General features: G+C 38.7%; 1 protein-coding gene across 10 annotated transcripts in view; it reads left to right on the top strand.

Annotated features, from left to right (window-relative positions):
• LOC112977285 (bifunctional heparan sulfate N-deacetylase/N-sulfotransferase 4) overlaps positions 1-18,568 on the top strand; it is a 168,726-nt gene that overhangs the window by 51,245 nt on the left and 98,913 nt on the right. For all 10 annotated transcript variants that reach the window (XR_003257434.1, XR_003257433.1, XR_003257438.1 and 7 more), the window contains one exon: positions 16,193-16,309. The gene's annotated coding sequence lies outside the window, so the exon portion shown is untranslated. The remainder of the gene's footprint in view (positions 1-16,192; positions 16,310-18,568) is intronic.

Genomic DNA, 18,568 nt, shown 5'->3' with positions numbered 1-18,568 from the left:
AAAAAAAAAAAAAAAATTCAGCAGTTGCCCTCAATGCAAATGCAGATATCCCAAAAAAACAAAAACAAAAAAAACCCACCACACACACACACCTTGGTCAGAGTCTTAACTTATGTTGTTCTAAGCTGAACAACTACGTGAAAGTACTAGGTTTAGAAAAGTAAAAAAAAAAAGTAAATCTTGTAAAGTACGTAAGCTCCAAGAAATTTTTGACAGAACAAAGCAACGTTTACTTCCATTAAAGAGTCAGCAAAAGAAAACAAAACAAAAAAACTGAACAGGTATTAAAACCAAAAAGGCATGCTCCTAAAAAGTAATACAGATTTGGGCAAAGTAGTTCTATGTTTTATCTATGATTTTTGAACAACTGAAATAGGAGGGCTAGAAAGCTGTGATTGCTTACCTATACGTGGAAAAATCACACAAGTATTAACTAAGGTAGAATTTTTACCAGCTCATTTAAGGTCTGTGCTGCAGGTAAGATACAGAAGAACACAAATCCTGTGGTAAGGATTTCAATGCAAGTGTGATATCTCATTAATATAGTATTTCATTATTAGAATTTTCCTCACTTTACAGTTTCTCCCCATCCATACTTCATTGCGGTTTCTTGCTGTCCTATTATTTTCTTTTCTGTACATTTTCCCTAAAGCAGAGCATGAAAATAATATCATGATTGGAAGGACATTCTGGGTAACAGCACTTGCATGCATTTGTATCCAAGCAAAAACAGTTTRCCTCTCACTACTACCCAAAGGAGTCAGAAGTGAAAATTCAAATTGTACTCAGCCCTTTTCCCAAAGGCCAATGTGCTCTTTTTCTTGCRTAAAGACAGTCGGAGCAATTCTGCCAACTTACTTCTGTACATTTCTAATATGGGCAAATTCTATCAAGAAACTGTAATAAATTGCTCAATATTCCACTTAAAATGAAACGCTAACAAAGCAAGCAGACAGAGGCGGTGCAAATCAACAACCATGCTTCTCCATATTGGATTCTTCTAGTGTGACATGCTATTAAGCCAAGGAGTTAAGTTCAAAGAGAGACTTCAGCATCTAAATTAAAATACACTTTCTGTGGTATGTGTAACCCCTTGGCTGCTGGCCCAGCCTGGAAACATCTGCACTAGCAGGCTCCACTGATGTTCCACAGCTTCAGAGGGGCAGACTGCTGCTCCCACATCTGGCGGCAGCAGAGAGCCGTCCCGCTACACGTTCACACCATGCAGTCAAACCCTGCCGCTCACAGCAATTTTCCAAGCGCTTTCCCTAAGTGTAGCTGGGAGTCAAGTATGTGAAGAGAGACAGAGAGAATGACTGGGCTTTATCTTTTCATACAAGTGGCAGCCGGATTAGTAATAGGAAGCTATTATTTATTTTTTTAGTTTTAGACCTATTGCATTAGAATTCTTCCTCTCGTTGGCAAGGGATTCCTTAACTTGATTTGGTGATTTTGATTTACGGCTGACTCACGTTTGAGCATTCACATAGGATGCAAGGAGTCACTTTCCTGCCACTAAATTCCAGTGGGAATTCAACATCTAAGCTTCTTGGGAAGCTTTGGGAAACAAAACCTGACTCCAGAGTCAGCCATAGGTGTAAGGCATTTTTAAAAGACCCCAATGAATGCTTTGTAATTAAAAGCTACAGGAAATGAGTCAGATGTACATTGAATTTTAATTATCCCTTAGTTTGAGTTAGCCAGAAGGAATAAATTAGTCCCCAGTTAGGAATACCTACCATCTTTGAAACTTTGATGTTCACATAGAGCAAATAGCTCTTCCTGTAGAAGGTCCCAGCTGAAGGATGTACATTGTAAACTGCATGGAATACCATTTATTTACTGTATTTCAGAAGCATGAAAGGTTGAGCTGACCCTCCTATGATTCAGATCTGAGATTACAGCATCATTCATCACCTCAGAATGGGTCTGCTCCAGTTTCCTTGAAAAAAAAAAAAAAACCTCTTTTCTCCTCACATTTTCTGCACAGAATTGGCTGAATTACAATTCTGAGGTGTATTGTATGAAGAACAGTTTTGGAGTGAAAGCTGTCAAGCTGGCAAAAATTGAAAATTAAATTGGTATAAAATCTAATTTTTGTTATATTAAGTGTTTAGTTTTTCTCCGTAATATAATTTAGCCTTAGAAAGTTGCATAACAATCATGTTCCTTGGCTGGGGATGTAGGTTTCGTCTCTAGCTGGATGAGAAAGGATTTTAATAAGAATTTATGCTATGAATAGATGGATTTTTGTCACAGACAGTAGAAAATAGCTTGCCCTGCGGAGCACAGTATGTTTCCTGATACCCACCCCATGGTGATATTGGCAAGCTTGCTTGTAATCAACTTACTGGGTGACCTCTGCATGATTTTGGTCATGCTACTCTGTTGCATTAAATGCAACCTTTTGTTGTGCTAGGTGATCCTATCAGTGAGCTAACAAGAGCATGAACTAAAAGTCTTACAGTACTGTGATTTTCTTGATCTTCCTTCAACATGGGGGAGGAGAGGAGAGGAGGGGAGGGGAGGGTCAGGGTACCCCCCTCCTCACACACTTGCCTAAAGCACTCTCCTTAAAAAAAAAAAAAAAAAAAGCCTCTTTCAACTTTTCCTTTTTTTCCAAGCTTTAAGTTGCAGCTCCAGGTGTAAAATGGGAAGCAAAAGTGGCCTTTAGCTGGGGCATTTGGTGCGGGCAGGTTGCAGGGGAGGGAGGTGGTCCAGCTGCACAGTGACAGCTCATGCAAATCCTGTCAGAGCATCTCATCAATCAGCACAGGGCGCAAGGCATGCAGCTGGGCGCTGAATTAGCCTCCGCCGCGGCACGCTCGCATGGAGCATCCCCCTGCCGGAATGACATCAGAGCAGCTCCGAGTCCTTCAAAGTCTCAGGGTTGATTAGCTGGAGGAATGGGCTGCTTCTGCCAATCATAATCCCGCAAAGCCGCCTCGATACTTGTGTAGATATGAGGGAGAGGGAGCCTGGCTACAGCTAAGCAGGAGACACGGCAGCAGCAGCACCGGCAGCATTAACAGGAGCAGCTGCTATTCGGACGATTAAATAGTTCTCATAGCCTTTTTGCTGTATTCTGACTGCTCCCTGGTGTAATGCTCATGTCCAAGGAGGAAGCTGCATTTTACCAGTGAGCTGAACAGAGGTTTGAATCATTCCAGCTGCCTGCTTGTTTTGAAAAGGACAGTCTGGGTATAAATAAAATGTGACTGTGCTGGTAGAGTTCAGTTACTGGGGGCTGGCGCAAGAGGAGCCTTCCTGGGATACTGTTCAGACAGCTGATATGGATTGAAAACTCTCGGTAGTTTGCCTGGAGCCATGTGAAGAGATTTGAATAGCAGAYGTCTCTTTCCTGCACACTAGGAAAAGAAATTCTTCGCTAGGTAAGCTATTGTTTGGCTTCTGCACATATTGCTACGTGAGCCTGTACTTCTGGGTCTATGTTCATACTACTGTTCCAGACAGTACATGTACTCAGATACAAGAAAACAAATCTTGAACAGGTATAATGTACACAGTGTGTAAAATATATGCCTAGAACTTAATGATTTTATATATATATATATACACACACACACACATATATAGCAGATATTTCAGGAAGCTGCCTAAGTCTGAAATTGAAAGGATTATTTGAAAGTTTGAGATCATCTTTGCCATGCTTAAGTGCCCTAAATGTAAATGGATGCATGTCCTCTGAAGGGAAATAGCCGTCTGACTAAATATGTCAAAGAACACAGAGCACTAGAAGTTATGTGAGGAAAAAAGGATAATATTGCAGTTGTTCTTTAATATGTTCCATATACTTAGCTTTTATTTGCTACTATCTAGTAGTCAAAGTTAAGCAAAACAAGCACATTAAAATGACAATGTGAAAGCTTCCCATGGATAAAACATGCACTACTTAAAGTAGAAATAACTATGCTGTGAGGAAACCAAGATCTGCAAATCTGTTCTTTTCCAGTGGTTTGGTATCCAAACAGCCTCTGTCAGCAATATTTTGAACAGCATGATTATTTGCAGTGTGGAAGCAGTGGTTGTTTCAGGTAGTTATAGATAAACTAAAGGAATCAGTATTTGTTCTTCAGATTACTATAGACAGAGAGCCCAGCATTTCTATCGTACAGCTGACACACCAAGTCATTGCTGCTGGGAACAAACATTCAAAGGAGAACTGTTTAGAGGTGAATAAGTCTCTTCCTACAAGCACTATGCTATGGTAACCACACATGCTCACAAGAGCAACACATTTTTTAATTCTCTCTTCCCCAAAGAATTTACCATGATAGCATTTTTTATTAACTTTGCAGCTCTTAACTACATTGAAAAGACCCTCCCTCCTTATAAATAAATATAYCAGAATTTGGCCTATCTAGTGTAGCTTGTTGTTTTTCCCTTTCTACCTCTATACTCTGAATGTTATCAGAGCAAGAGATAAAAATAGAAATAGCAAGTAATTTTCACCCAGTTTATTCAGAACTTTTTAGTAATGGTCCTCCTCCTACTATAAGATATTCAACTTTTGGAAAAAAATATCAGAATTTCTTTGTTTACAGAGTTTTAGTAGTTGGTAATGTTGCCAGGCGCTTCCGTATCTTGCCCTATCATGTCTGTATACTTCCACATTTTACCATCAGCCTAGTTGCACTGTGACTTGCTTTCTTAAATGCTACTCTGAAGGGGAGGAGAAAAAAAAAAAAAGAGAGACTTTGCCAAGTTACATTTAACTAAGGAAATTCTTGGCTTTCTGTTTTCTTCAGAACCTTATCAATTCAGATATGATCTGCTCAATTAGATTAGATGTTCCTAATGGCATTGCTCCATGCAGAAGTTTATGTATTTGTTTATTTTTTACAATCATGGCCATTTTTTGATACATAATGAATGACTAATGTCTGAAAGCCTCAGAAATCAAAGCAGCAGTATTCTTGATGTCATGTTGACACCACTATTTTCTGTAAGGCATAAAGAGGTGCTCCTCTTTATATTTTTCATTTTATTGGAGTAAGCCAGATCCAGAGCATTAGCTTTAAGCACAGATAGGAATGCTTGAGTTACTGACCAACCGCATATATATTGACTTGTATTTCTGTCCAAATGTGCTGTTAACTTGAACTATGAAGTTCTGAAACTCCTATTAAAACTTTAAAACTTTAAGGATGCCTAGAGGTTGTGATGTCTGCTAATGACACTGATCAAACATTGTTGGTTTGGCAGCATGCAGGGAATCATGAGCTTCTCTAGAGTTCAGCTATCATTCAGTATGACTGAAAGACAAATTATGTTAACAGTAAAGATTTTTTTTTTCCTTTTTTTTGAAGCTTTGTAGTACAGGAATTCTCTCAGAGGTATAATGAGATCCTTTAAGGAAAACATGCCCACAGGTTGCAAAACCATAGCAATACCTATCAAAGTAAATGCTGATGAGTTACTAGCAAGTCATGACGATTATTTCCAATTAGATAACAAATTACATGGTCAATGTATAACCTTATAGCACCAGAAGAGAGTCTCATTTTATTTTTCTACAAGCAATAAAAGAAAGTATACCACGATCTCTTAACCAAAAAGAGGAGATCAGTTTTGTTCTTTCTAATTAAGCCCCCAGTTTTGRTTTGCCTGCTTCTCTGTCCATAGGGCTGCCTGAGCTTCAGTTGCAGTGTATACACTGATGCGTGCTTCCATCAAGTGTTTGATTCAAGCTTTCACAATGCTTCAGCTTCCCAGTCACACACAAGAAACTGCTTTCCATACCTGCAAAATGCACCTATCTGAGCAAAAGAAACCCTGGGCTAAAACAGCAAAACATTTCAACCTGGGTCTGGGTGACTGAAGAAAAGGGCAATTCAGAATAGTGCAGAAAGCTGTGATTTCCCCAGTCTGTGGAGTCCTTTAAGGAACCAAGCACTGAGCTAAAGATGAACTGAGGGCTCTCTGCACTTCCCAAGATGAGGGGGGCCTGGTTTTAAGACAGTTTGCAAGGATTAAAGAGTATAGTTTAACATGGCAGTTTAACAGATGCCTTATTTGCAAACCTGGGAGGCAGCTGTGGGACGCCAGAGTAGACAGGCAGCAAAACAGCGCCTGGCGGGGAGCGAGGGCCGATAGGCTGGACTACAGGAAAAGGAAGATGGTTGCTGTGCTGGAGTTTGTTTGGAGCATTTTGTAAAAAGTCCTGTCTCACGTTTGTGAAAAAGACTGAACAATGCTCACATTGCAGCAACAAGCTTACTTTTCCTATTGAAATGTTAAAGTCATGCCTCTCATGAAGTGAAAACCACCCTGAAGAGTGCTATGCACAGATACAGAAATTTTCATTTATGTCAACCTTTGTTTGACCTATTAAAAAAAAAAAACTGCAGGAAGAAAGTGAAAACCATGCACATCACTCCAAAGCATTATAACCACTGTCAGTAATAACAATTACAATGATATCACAGATTCTTCTCAAATTAACAGTTGCTATAGAAAATGAATAATATTTCATCTAAACAGTAATGCTACCAGAATCACATGGCAACAGCACAACACTGTAGAAACCATGTCAGGATTTGATGAAGAAAACTCATTGGCACCAGAAGTCATGTATTGTGATGAGATTATTTAAATGCAATTTTGAAAGGAGTGGAGAAGTATTTAAACCTATTTCCTTCCCTGTGGCTACAGGAAGGGTCACAACTACTTTCCCCAAGTGCAGACAAGTGGAACAAATTAATTCCCACTCCCATGCAGTAAGGGCTCTGAGGAACTAGGTCAAATATGGACATAGGAGTCAGAGCAGGGTGGGCTTTTTTTTTTTTTTTTTAATGAAAAAAGCAACTAGGAAGGGGTTGCTTTTTCTTACTTAGAAGTTGGCTGAAATAAACTATATTTGGCTTGCTTAGGGAAAACCTGCTGAATTTATATTTTGCTTTTTATGAGCTAGGAAAGTCATCATGTTCTCTGCTTCTTCACATCACATGGAGTTTACCGTGCGAGTTTCTTTGCTCCTCTACTTAGCCCTCAAACATGATAAAACAAAGTATTCTGTAGCACAGTTCCAAACCAGTCAGTATGATGTACATAGCAATCTAAAATTTGTGTACACGTAGTTGCTGATGTGTCTGTCCCAGAGCACAGTATAACCGAACTTGCAGGGTCCACACCACTGCATGCAAGGTTGCTATTGCAGAATTTTAGTTAGGATGAGCTTGCAACTTCAGAATTAGCCGCTAAGCGGCCATGAGGTGAGAGAAATATTCGCCCTCCTGTCATGGCCCACAGAAGCACTCTGAGAAATACACACATCTAGTGTTCAGGGTTGATGCATCTATATGGCTGTGAAGTTTTACTAGTTACTGGGTTTTAATCTACTATACAAGTATATCATTAGAGACATACAGCAGGAAGTGATAACATTCATTCAAGAATAAGCTATGCATGAAACATCCTTCTGAAGGACTATGCACGGCTACTTATTGCAACCTGTACTCTGCCAGACTTCCACTGAAAGGATTGCATTTAGCTTTCAGTGTATAAATAAATGTTCTGCTAAATAATTAATATTAGCTGCTGGCCGTAAAAGAGGAGACTGTTTGGAAAGTTAAAACTGTCTGTCATGAAATATGCGCCCACATTTATGCTCTACTTCCAGGGGATGTTTTATGCACCATCCCTCCCCTTTACATGGTATCAGTATTTTGTGAGGAGCCGGCCAGAGCTTTCAACCCAGGGCTCCAGAGCCTCAGGGTATGCTTTGAATTTATTCTCTCTCATTGTGATGTTTACCACCCCCAAACCACCAGGTTCAGGTAGTCAGTGTTTTACAGGAAAATTTGAGATGGGAGAGGAAAATGTAGCGGTGTCTAGGCTCCTAAGTGAGATACAGAAGTTGCACATACTGGTCATTTTTGACTTTAAAGCTCTCAAAACATCTTTTTTATTTCAACAGAAGTAGGGCCATCTGCCTTGATACTATTGCCAAATTACCTGCATTCTTCCTACCTAAAGTGCAGACATAATAGGTTAGCGCATTAGTATTCATTACTAGTCACTGGACTTCGTTGTGCCATTTTAATGGTTTCACTCTTCCACCCCAATAAGGCTGCACTGTAACGATGGAACCACACGCACATGAAGTATTTGCCATTCCTTAGTGTGCCAGGCACTATACAAATAGGTAAATAGTACTGTAACTTCACCCCATCAGCATCTGAGGGTTTATTTTTGTTGTGAACTGATACAGCAGCCTTTCCTCCATCTTAAGGTCTAGCTTGTTGGTAGTTGAAGAACAGAGTAATTCTGAAACTCTATCTGCTTACACAACATCAGTTGAGTCTTATTCCCCCCCCCACCCCACACACACACATTACTGTTTCCAAGTCATTCGTGGAGGTACATGCTATTATAATTTGTACCTATAAGCCACAATCAAAGATCAGGACACCTCTGGGATATGCACTGCCTACGCTACAAGGACAGCGAGCAGTGCCCACCTCAAAATATCGTGTCCAGGACAGACTCCCTTGAAGACTCTATAGGCCTCTTCACTCAGTTTCAGAGCTAACAAAATCCACGTGCCAGCATGAGTCAGCAGTAGTCATTCTGCAGATTCAGATTTTTAACTAAAATAGTTCAGAAAATGCTTTCTCTTTCCCAGAAAATACTTACTTTTAGGCAGGAAATTAAAAAAAAAAAAAGGAAATATTTTGCCTCAGACAGAACTTTATGGATTCTAAGGTGTCATTGCATTAATTTTGTTGCCCCCTAAGCCCTTCTATAAAACAGAAAGCCAGGTTAGATTTCCCCTTCCAAGATGTGTCCTGGAGATACATATTGGAAAAAGCAGTATAGTTTTGCACCCAATCAATAAAGGCGAATAAGAGTATTAAGAAATAGAAGTGTGGTTCCAGCATGGTGCAGTGCTATTCAGGTAGAAAGATTTCTACTGCTAGTCTGATGATTTGTATTTTTCCAAAAGTAAGTTAATGCCTCAATAGTTCAATAAGCAGAGATTTCACAAAAGAACAGGTTAATCTAAATCTCAGTATTCTATCCAATAATTCTAATGGTATTAGTTCTGCTTCCACTCTCTGAGCACAGTGCAACTCAACAAAAAAATCCCTTGAATTCTCAAGTAGGAGCCTTATCCCACCAGTGGGATTTCCAAATTGAACTTAAAATATATATATATATTTGAAAGGAAACATTTGTTTATATTTTGAACCAAAAGAAAAACAGTAACTGATCACAGATGACATCAGAAATGTCCAAGGAGTTTTCGCTTCACTGACAAAGTGGTTTTGCTCAGAAAAAACTCATAAAACAGCAACAGAAGTAAAAGAAATTTAACCAAAGTATAACTAATAGTCAGAAAAAGGAAGCAAACACTGCAAATACTATTTAACCATATACCTGAAAGTATGAATTCTGCCCCAGCTTTCTCAAATAAACTGTTTGCAATAACCATGCTATATACATTTGAAGCAAATGTGAATTATCTTAGAATGTTTTAACAACTAGTTCCCCTTATAAGGGCAGAGAAGGGTATTGCTCCCATGTCATAAATGGAAAAACTGAAGTACTGAAAAATAAGTGACCTCAAGAAGGTGATACATGTCAGCATCAGAAAGAGCCACAGTCAAAAACTTTAGCTCTGTCTTATCCTCTAACTGCTAGGCATTTTTCCTCTTCGTATGCAAACAATACCCATACAATCACTCAAGATTAAAAAAAAAACAAAAAAAATCTAATTTGCACTAACATCTTCCATAAAACTTCACTGACCTATTTTGTCTACTTGGCAATGTCTGAAATACTTAAATACATTAAAGTGAGGTATAGTCTGTTGGGTATTGTAATATTTTTAGTACACAAAGTTTCTCTTTCTAGATTAGTTTCACGGACAATACATACAGCCACAGTTGGTTCCCACAGAACGCTAATCTCTCCAGTCTTAAAGAGCTGGTAATGAGAACCAAAATTTTCTGACAGACAGCCTGGAATCTGCTGTAGTACTATGACTCCAACCTAAGCAATTTAAATACACATGGAAAAGACAGGGGAGAGATTATAAACCTAACTTCTGCCCCCCAAACTGTCATGTAAATAACACAGTAATCAATGAGTAAGGTGGAAGTCATGGTTCAAGTTTTCCTTTTTAGAGCAACGCAAGTCAGAAGTCCAAGAAGTTACACATGCACAAACAGGAGGTGGGGGCGCGCAGGAAGGACACACACCCCACGAATGTGGGGGGCCACCCTGTCTTTAATTCACTGCTGCTTGAAAGCCATCCCTTGCTGTTGCTGCTACTCGCTGGCTAGGCAGGCTGGGTGGCGCATTAGCCTGCGCACTGCGAACCAGCGCAGGCAGCTTGGACAGTGCTGCAGCCTGTACGGCTGCTCTGAGCCGAGGCTGCCRGGGTCAGCCCTGCACCTCGAGCAAACTAAACAGGCACAAGCTGGGTCTCCTCTGCATGGCTACTTGGAGGATCTTCTAGATAACACAGGCTTTTCCCTTAGCACACTCTGCACATACCACTCCTGCTCCATCGCATCCTTGCAATTACAGCAAAGCTCTCCAGCCAGGGATGAGGAAGATGGGGAGAGGGGACTCCCCTTAAGTTTACTTGAAGGATAAATATATGAAAGTTATGATAATGAAAGACAGTGCAACCAGAGCCTGAAGACTGCCTCAGTATGCCTGGAATCTGGCTTGAGTAAACTCAGAAAAACCTCTGTTTAAGTTTGATGTGGTAAATGTGTTACTCTAACAATTTATGTACAAAGTCTTTGTTATCTTGGTTTAACTAGACTTCCTCTGCAGTACTAATAGATCATTACTATGTGACAGCAGTAGTCTTTCTGAAATAAGTTAGTGGCCTTTTTTTTAATTCCCAGCACAGATGTGACCACATCAAACTTTCTTCACAACTAGTCCCTGTGACAGGATACAGGCACCACAAAACATGTTATTCAGTGAAATATATTGCCATTGATAAGTGGGTGGAGACATTTTAATAATCTTCTATGATGGCAAATGTTTCTCGGTCCCATTAAGCAATAGAAAAAAAACAGAACATGTGGGAAAACATTGAATACTGAATAAAATAAAAGACCAAGTAGTTCAGTCTCTAATAAGCTAGTCCAGAGCTTTTGACTATGCCTTGTAAGCAAAAGGCCTCCTTCACTGAGAAGGGAGCTTTTTAATCTATTACTGTGTAAGAATCCTCCAAAAAGTAATGTTTTAATAGCTACCCAGCAAATCTGTAATCTATATCTGTTYTGAAAACTTGCTAAGGAAGATCTGCAGTTATTTAGATGCTAAGAGAACTATAAGTAATATTTATATTGTTATTTTAGCTTTAATATACAATCAGACAAGATGTACAACGTTGACTGTTGCATTGACTGACTTTAAGGAGCTGTAGTTAGGCAGCCATTACATTGCACAAATATAAGTCTCGACTGAATTAAAAACAAATCATTCCATTGAAACTGGATCGCTAATTGACAATCTTACAGAAGTAGACAAGAGCAACAGAATAGATAAAGCTGGACTGTAATAAAACATTGATACAGCATCTCACAAAAGTTTTATTTGAAAAGTTAAATGAATTCAAATTGGCTTCCATCGAAGCATTAAACTATGAATTGAAGAGTGATGAAGAGCCATTAACCAAGCTGGATCACGAGATTTGTTGCATCAGATCCAGAGGGAAGTTTTGTGGGGTGGTTTGGGAAGTGCATGAAGCCTGCTTTTATTCACCAGCTTCATTCAAAAAGACCAGGGCAATGATAGCCTGTTAATTACAACTGTACTCTCTATTAACTCCTCCTTGAAAAGCAAAGAATTAGCTCCAAGGGCTTGATCAGGGTAGCTCAGAGTGGAGAAGCATGGGAGTCTCTCCCACAACTTTCTGCTATGACATTTTGGCTCTGTCATCGTGGCTTAAGAGGTGAACTTCTGCTGTTCAGATCCCAAAGTCTTCATTTTCTCCTTAGTAGCATGACTTTTTTTTAAATAAAACAGATGTCATGAGGGTTGCAAAGGCAACTATCAGATGAAGGGCATTATGTGAAAACAAGCAGTTACTGCTTCCAGCTCAGCCACTGGTCTGCTGAATGACCTCAAGCAAGTCAGGCCTGTACCCAGGGATAATGATGCTGATCTTTATTGATGTTTTGGTGAACTACTGGTGAAGAGTGATGCATATGATTACCATTTCTCAAGCAAGATGGACACATTTGTTGCAAAAGGCATTAGAGATTTTTATTTATATATATATATATATATATATATATATAAAATTTATTTTAATTCTGACCACAAAGCTAAGGTGCTTTGCCTCATAACATCAAAATATTACCATGTGATGTTTCTGCCTTCTACAGGACTTAGGAAAACATGTGATCATTAAGAGCTACCCTTTGCAATGTTTATTGGAGCCATTCTGTCATGAAACAGGAGTTAGAGGTTTAAATATAGTCTTAACAGGATATGTACATAAATTACTCTGATTTCTAGGCGCTTCCACAGCTGACATTCAAAGAAAATCAATAGTAAGCATTATATCTGAGGAAATATTGCAACTACATATGTTCTAAAACAATGGGCAGTTAAAGAACATAATAGCCAGTGACAGTTAGAGGAAGGGTCACTAAAACATCACAGATGAGATATTTATGTGTATTTCTGGGTGGTCCAAATGACTATGGGAGTGTTGGAAGTTGAGGGGTCAGAATAAGAAGAGTTGAGGCTGAACATCAGGCAACATTCACCAGAAGTGAGGTCTAATTAAGTTTTGGAATAAATACCTAGAAGAAGTTGCAAGATGTGAAATGTTATAAACAGGCTAAAGAATTGAAGGAGGCAGCAGTTCCATGTGGGAGGATTTACAGAAAGTACAATTCCTTACTTATAATCTTACTAGTTCACATTTGTAAGAGTCTCCCTCTGATTCAAAAAGAATATCTTTGTGTAGGTCTCATCAGCAGAGATTATAGTTACTTGTCTAAAAGCATCAACAAGAAAAAAAACACTTGGCGAGTCAGCAACTTCAGATCATGTATGAATTCATGAGAATGAAATATGTGTGCTTACATGCTGTTAGTGCAGCTATAGTATGAGTTCAAGAAACTGAAATTTGTGACAAGTCAGTGATGGCTATCGGCACATCTTTGGAAATAAAGGAGGGAATAGAGGTCATGTTTATTAAATTGTTTTCTCTAATCATAATTCTCCCTACTTAGTCAAAAGACAAAGCATTGAAAATAAAGAAAACCATTCCATTAATATGCTTTAAATCACACTTGACAATACTAAGCATGATTAAAAAAAATGGACCAACTTTGATGGTCCTGGAGTGAGACAAAACATCTGACTGCTATAGACCAATGCATGGAAAATTATCAGCTTTGTCAAGAGCTAAGGGAGTTTAAAAAAACCATCCTAAATGTGGGGTAAAGACCCCACATTTCCTAACCATACTATATACATGCGAAAGTGTGTGTATGAGAGAATGTTTATGTGTAAAACTATCTCCAAAAATGCCTCCAGCTGCCCTTCCACCAGAAAGTATTTTTTCTCCAAAAGTCCAGTTCTAAAATCATCTGGGAAAATTTAAAGCCAAAGAAACTTAAAAGTCAAAAGGGTCAAATAGCTTGTTTCCAAGCATCCTTTCATGCATATGATTTGGCCAGGTTTCATTCAATGCACAAGTTCAGGAGTTTTAAACTTTGCTTTATATTCTGTGATAATCGACTTTAATCCCTAGCATCATTTAGCTTTCTGGAATCACACAATATCATGTGTACTATAGACTCTTCAAAAATGCTGAAAATAAATACTGAAAAATAAGTGTTTTAATTTAGAGATTAAGTACTAATTGAAAACAAACAAGCAAAAGAAATAGAAGTGCTTGGGCAGCCTCACCACTCAAATTATCACGGAGAGTTAGAACTAAGTCAGAACAACTACTACAGCTTTACCAGTGTAAAAGCTGTCTGTGTGGGTAAAAACATTTTATATGGTGTATGGTAAGCTATGAGCATTGGACATCAACACCCTTTGTGAGCAAAGCTGTGTTTACAAACACAAAACATGTTGCAACATTGCTAAATCTCAAGAACATTGCTTTCAAGAAGCACCCAAATTTCAAGAGCTTATCTGGAAGTCCCTAGCAGCTTTCTCCCCCCCCTCTACAGCAGTCTCCATCTCTCCACAGTGAATAGAAACCCTGAACTTCTGCTGACAGTCAACAGGAGTCATTTTTCCCTCAAATCAGTTTGCTGGTTTCTGTGTTGAATAAGCAGTCATATGTAAGGAATAGTGCATAGGCATCATGGATCATTGGATTGCTAATAAATGGTAAGAGTTATACAAGCTTAGAAAGGAAGGAAAGGAGGAAAGCCTTTACATTAATTTTTTAGCCTAAAGTGAAGTTTTGTATATAGAAAACAGAGATGTTCAACTTCTGATTTATACTGGAATATGATGAAGGGAACTTCTGGTCTGGATCCAGATGAATTACCCGTAAAGCACTCTACACAGCGTTGCACTCTGCTACAGACAGGCAATCAGGGGTTATCGTATTACAGGGAGTCAACAAGTGCACTGCTCCTCCACTCAGCATTATAAATGTGAAGTAAAATGCATTTGCTTAATCAGTAGGATGGATAAAAACAACTGTTTGCTTAACCAAGATTTACGCTTTTCATAAGCTAAACTAGATCAGACATCCTTAGCCTACCTACAAAAAAAGATAAGGAAAGGAGAACAGCTTATATCTCCAGAGAAGAGAGAGGATTGCTTTGCTCAGGCTGGCAGCCAGAGCACCAAATACTTGCTGCTGTCCTCCTACCTGAGAGAGGGTGCTTACATATGATGTAGCATGTATTTCTCCTGATGATGTGCAGTAGCAGTGCTCTTTAACAGAGTTTTCTTTGTATTCATAGGCAATCGCTTCATTATTTCAGAGCTCCCTCATTAGCAGTTAATAGCAACCTTTGCAATATGCAACTGCCTTCTGCAGTGCCTCTGTGTCTCTAGTAGTTTGGTCAAGAGGCTTATTAAAGCACTGAACACTGGGAGAAGGTCCATATTCAGGTACTGCACCATGAGAGAATCAGCTTTACTTCCTGATGCTATCTTAACATGTGTTGTCAGTAAAAGGCTGTTTTTCTTCACTACCTTGCTACAGTTAAATTATGGAGTTCTGATCTCTCAGTCATCTTCAAAATCAGTATGTTTTAATCCAAAGGTATTTGTATGAGGAAGCAGGAAGTGTTACTTAGCACGGAGGAAGAACTGTTGAAAACTTTCTTTTTTTCTGTTTGTCTGAATTAAGAATTACAACTCTAGCAGAAGGGCATGGTGTTACAAGTGTTATACAGTATAATTCTGCTCTTTTAAAGAAAATGTATCATGCCTAGGAAGTCAGCTAAACACAGAATTGCAAATCTACTAAAGATCCAGCTCAGGATAAATATAACTGATTCCTTGATCAAATGTTCCCAACTTTGGGCCTAACCATGAAAAGTCAATGAATTCTGACCAGCAACTGTAGGATCACAGGACCTTAAACATCAATTTCTAAAATAAAACTACATTACTAATGCTAATTATTAAATATAGCCTATTTTCAAGTTTCACAAAGTAATACAGCACAGAAATACTCCTAAGAAATTTGAATTGCCGAGTGAATATAAAGCTGATGAACTTTAAGAGGGAGAGTTTTAAAGGCACATATGGCAGTTAACTTCCAATTATGCCTTGGAAAATGTCCCACTAATGGGTAATATAGCTGATTTATTTTCATAAACTTTAATTACCTTGCACTGTTTCTTACGGAACAATATTATCAGTTCAACAGAGCAGTTCAAACAATACTCAGACTAAAGGGGGGATTTGATCAAATTCCAGGTTTACATGTGCAAATTTATCAGTTTACCATTATCTGGATATACATTAAAACACACACCCCTTTTAACAACATCTATATACAAAAGATGTATTAGTTTACATTAAATTTGATCACATTTTAACTAGAAGAGATTTTACCTATGTTATTTAGATCATATGTTTTTTGGGAAAAGGACCACATTTTTTGCTTTGTCTAGCATAAAGGCAGGAACTTATCATATTTTAGCAATACATGTGATAGTAACAGTGAAGACCCAGCTCACTGAGTATATCATTTTGACAGCTCGTGATGCCAGTGCCTGAAAGATCCAGCAGGACAACACAGTTAGGAGAAAACATGCAGTTTTAGATCTGCTTGCATGCTATTCCCTTCTGCTGCAGAAGCGAACTGAGAAATTTGGTAAGTATTCAGTGCATTGTAGTATCAGATTTTTTAGAGCAGCAATCATGTTGTTTTGGCATAAGAGTTTTAAATAAGGTGTTTTGCCCGCTGGTGCGGCCCCAAGGCCCTTGTGACCCCTGCCGCCCGCGGGGCTCTTTGCTCATTGAATTGCCAGGGCTGTAACAGGTGCTGCCTGGCAAAAGCAAGAAGATATTGCCCTCTAGTGCCGAAAGAAAGTAGAGGCTACAAAGTCCAAGAGGGGGGATTAATTATTATTTCAAAATTTCCGCATCTCTTAGGCTGACACAAGTGAGACTTTTTGCAGTTGGTTGTTTTGTGGGCAGATGGTACATGCAGCAAGGCCATCATCTCCTCCCCCCCCACAAGACATGCTCGCCATTCAATAACCCCTCAGAGTCGAGTGACATGTCAGTGGCAGCGAAGTACCAGAACTAACATATGGCCTTATAGAAAGTGCTTCACTTGATTCAATTTTATCTTTTTGTAAAATCTTAATTGGAGTTTTAATAAGCAGCGAGCTCCTGACAGGCACACAGAACCACAGAACAAGGGAAGCACTAAAGGGGAAAAAATACCCTTGCAATTATCAGAATGATTTTAGTTTCATAATGGTAGCTGTATTTCTTTTATATTTTTTCTATCATACATAATGGTATTCCACATTTAGCAATATCTTTTCTTGCTATATTTCTGTCCATGCATAAACTACCCACCTCCCTTTTTTGCTAATTGCCACATAAGACACAGCAGAGTCACCAATAGCATAGTCCACAAAACAAGGGTATGAATCTCATAGCAAGCTGCTGACCAAAAAAGGTAATGCAGATAAAAACTGTATCCTAGCAAAGTCACAAACAGCCTCAGTAATGACTCCCTCTAAATTGTGAGGTAAGGAGCAAGCCTCATGAACAAGTAGACCTATTAATTCAGAATTTCTTCAGTGTGTTGGTCACTGCCTGATAAGCTCCCCAAAGCAGTGTAGTTCTATCTGATACTAGGAGCAGCATTTATGAAGTGTTTAAGACAAAATTAAAACTTTTCACTTGCATTTTTTTGATGCTGAACTGACACAATCAAGAAGCTCCTTACAACAGCATACCAGAATCATAAGATGTACAGCTAGACAGATTTCCTAAATATCTTTCTTACAAGGGATTTTTTTCCCCCCCAGTTTTAGATGTAGAGCTTAAAGTCAACTAGCAGAACTGTAATCTGGGTTAACAGAGGAAGAACTGTCAACTGATGCCTGCTTTGAAAAAGTACTTGTTTTAAGCAGTACAAAAATCATCCATTGTTTACAGTCTCACATCACTCCAGTAGGTAAACAATATAAATAATTCAGAAAGATGTTAATTCCCATTTAAATCCATAGAGCACCATGGGCTATTTGTTTAGTTTTAATTACCTCTGAGTCATATGGTTCTTTGTTAGTAATGTGCAGTTCCTAGTAGTTCTACCTAAATCTGTGAAGAATTACCAAATGCCTCAGAGCTGGCCAGTCCATAAGGCTTGAGGGGCTCGCATATCAGCTGTTCAGGATAGAGGGAACAGGCTGAAGCCCCAGTACTTTAGCAAAAGGAGCTGTGGTCCATAGTACACACATGCATGTGCCACACCGAATAATTCCTTCGCTGTTCAGCGATTCCTGCTTTGTTCAGGTCTATGCATTCCCCAGTTTATCCCACTGAGAGGTATTCAGTGTTACATGCTGCAGTTTTGATACCCTACTCATTCATTTCACATTCTCATACATTTTGATCATTTGTGAAAGTACTTAAATGGAATATAGACACTGATCACTTCAGGTACAAAATAGGAACCAGAGAGAAGTCTTCCTATGTCTTTCACTTTACCTTGATTAGTTTCACAGTTGAAAACAGAATATTAACCCTTTCAAAATACTTGGCCACAAAAGTACGAGTTTGACATAAAGCTTTCTCCAATATCTAACGAACCTTTTGTCTTAATTTTGTCCTCCAATTTTTAGTCATTCTTATTTGCAATGAGCCAAGGAACAGCAATAGGAAAAATACTGTCCTCAAAAAGCTGTATTTAGACTATTTTTGTACTGAAAGAACATGGGAGAACTGTTTAATATACTTTATGGCTTAATACATCAAGAAAGCAAGTGACAACAAGTGCTCCCTAAACTATTCATAAACTCTCTCTCAGTTCAGATTACTAACATCAGTTTCTGTCTTAGTTAACATGCATTTTAATTGCTTTACAGATTTTATTTTTAAATTTACTCTTCTT

This window comes from Apteryx rowi, unplaced genomic scaffold, assembly GCF_003343035.1.
Source record: "Apteryx rowi isolate R43461 unplaced genomic scaffold, aptRow1 scaffold_815, whole genome shotgun sequence".
Classification (NCBI taxonomy): domain Eukaryota; kingdom Metazoa; phylum Chordata; class Aves; order Apterygiformes; family Apterygidae; genus Apteryx; species Apteryx rowi.
This window is presented reverse-complemented; position numbering and strand designations above follow the sequence as displayed.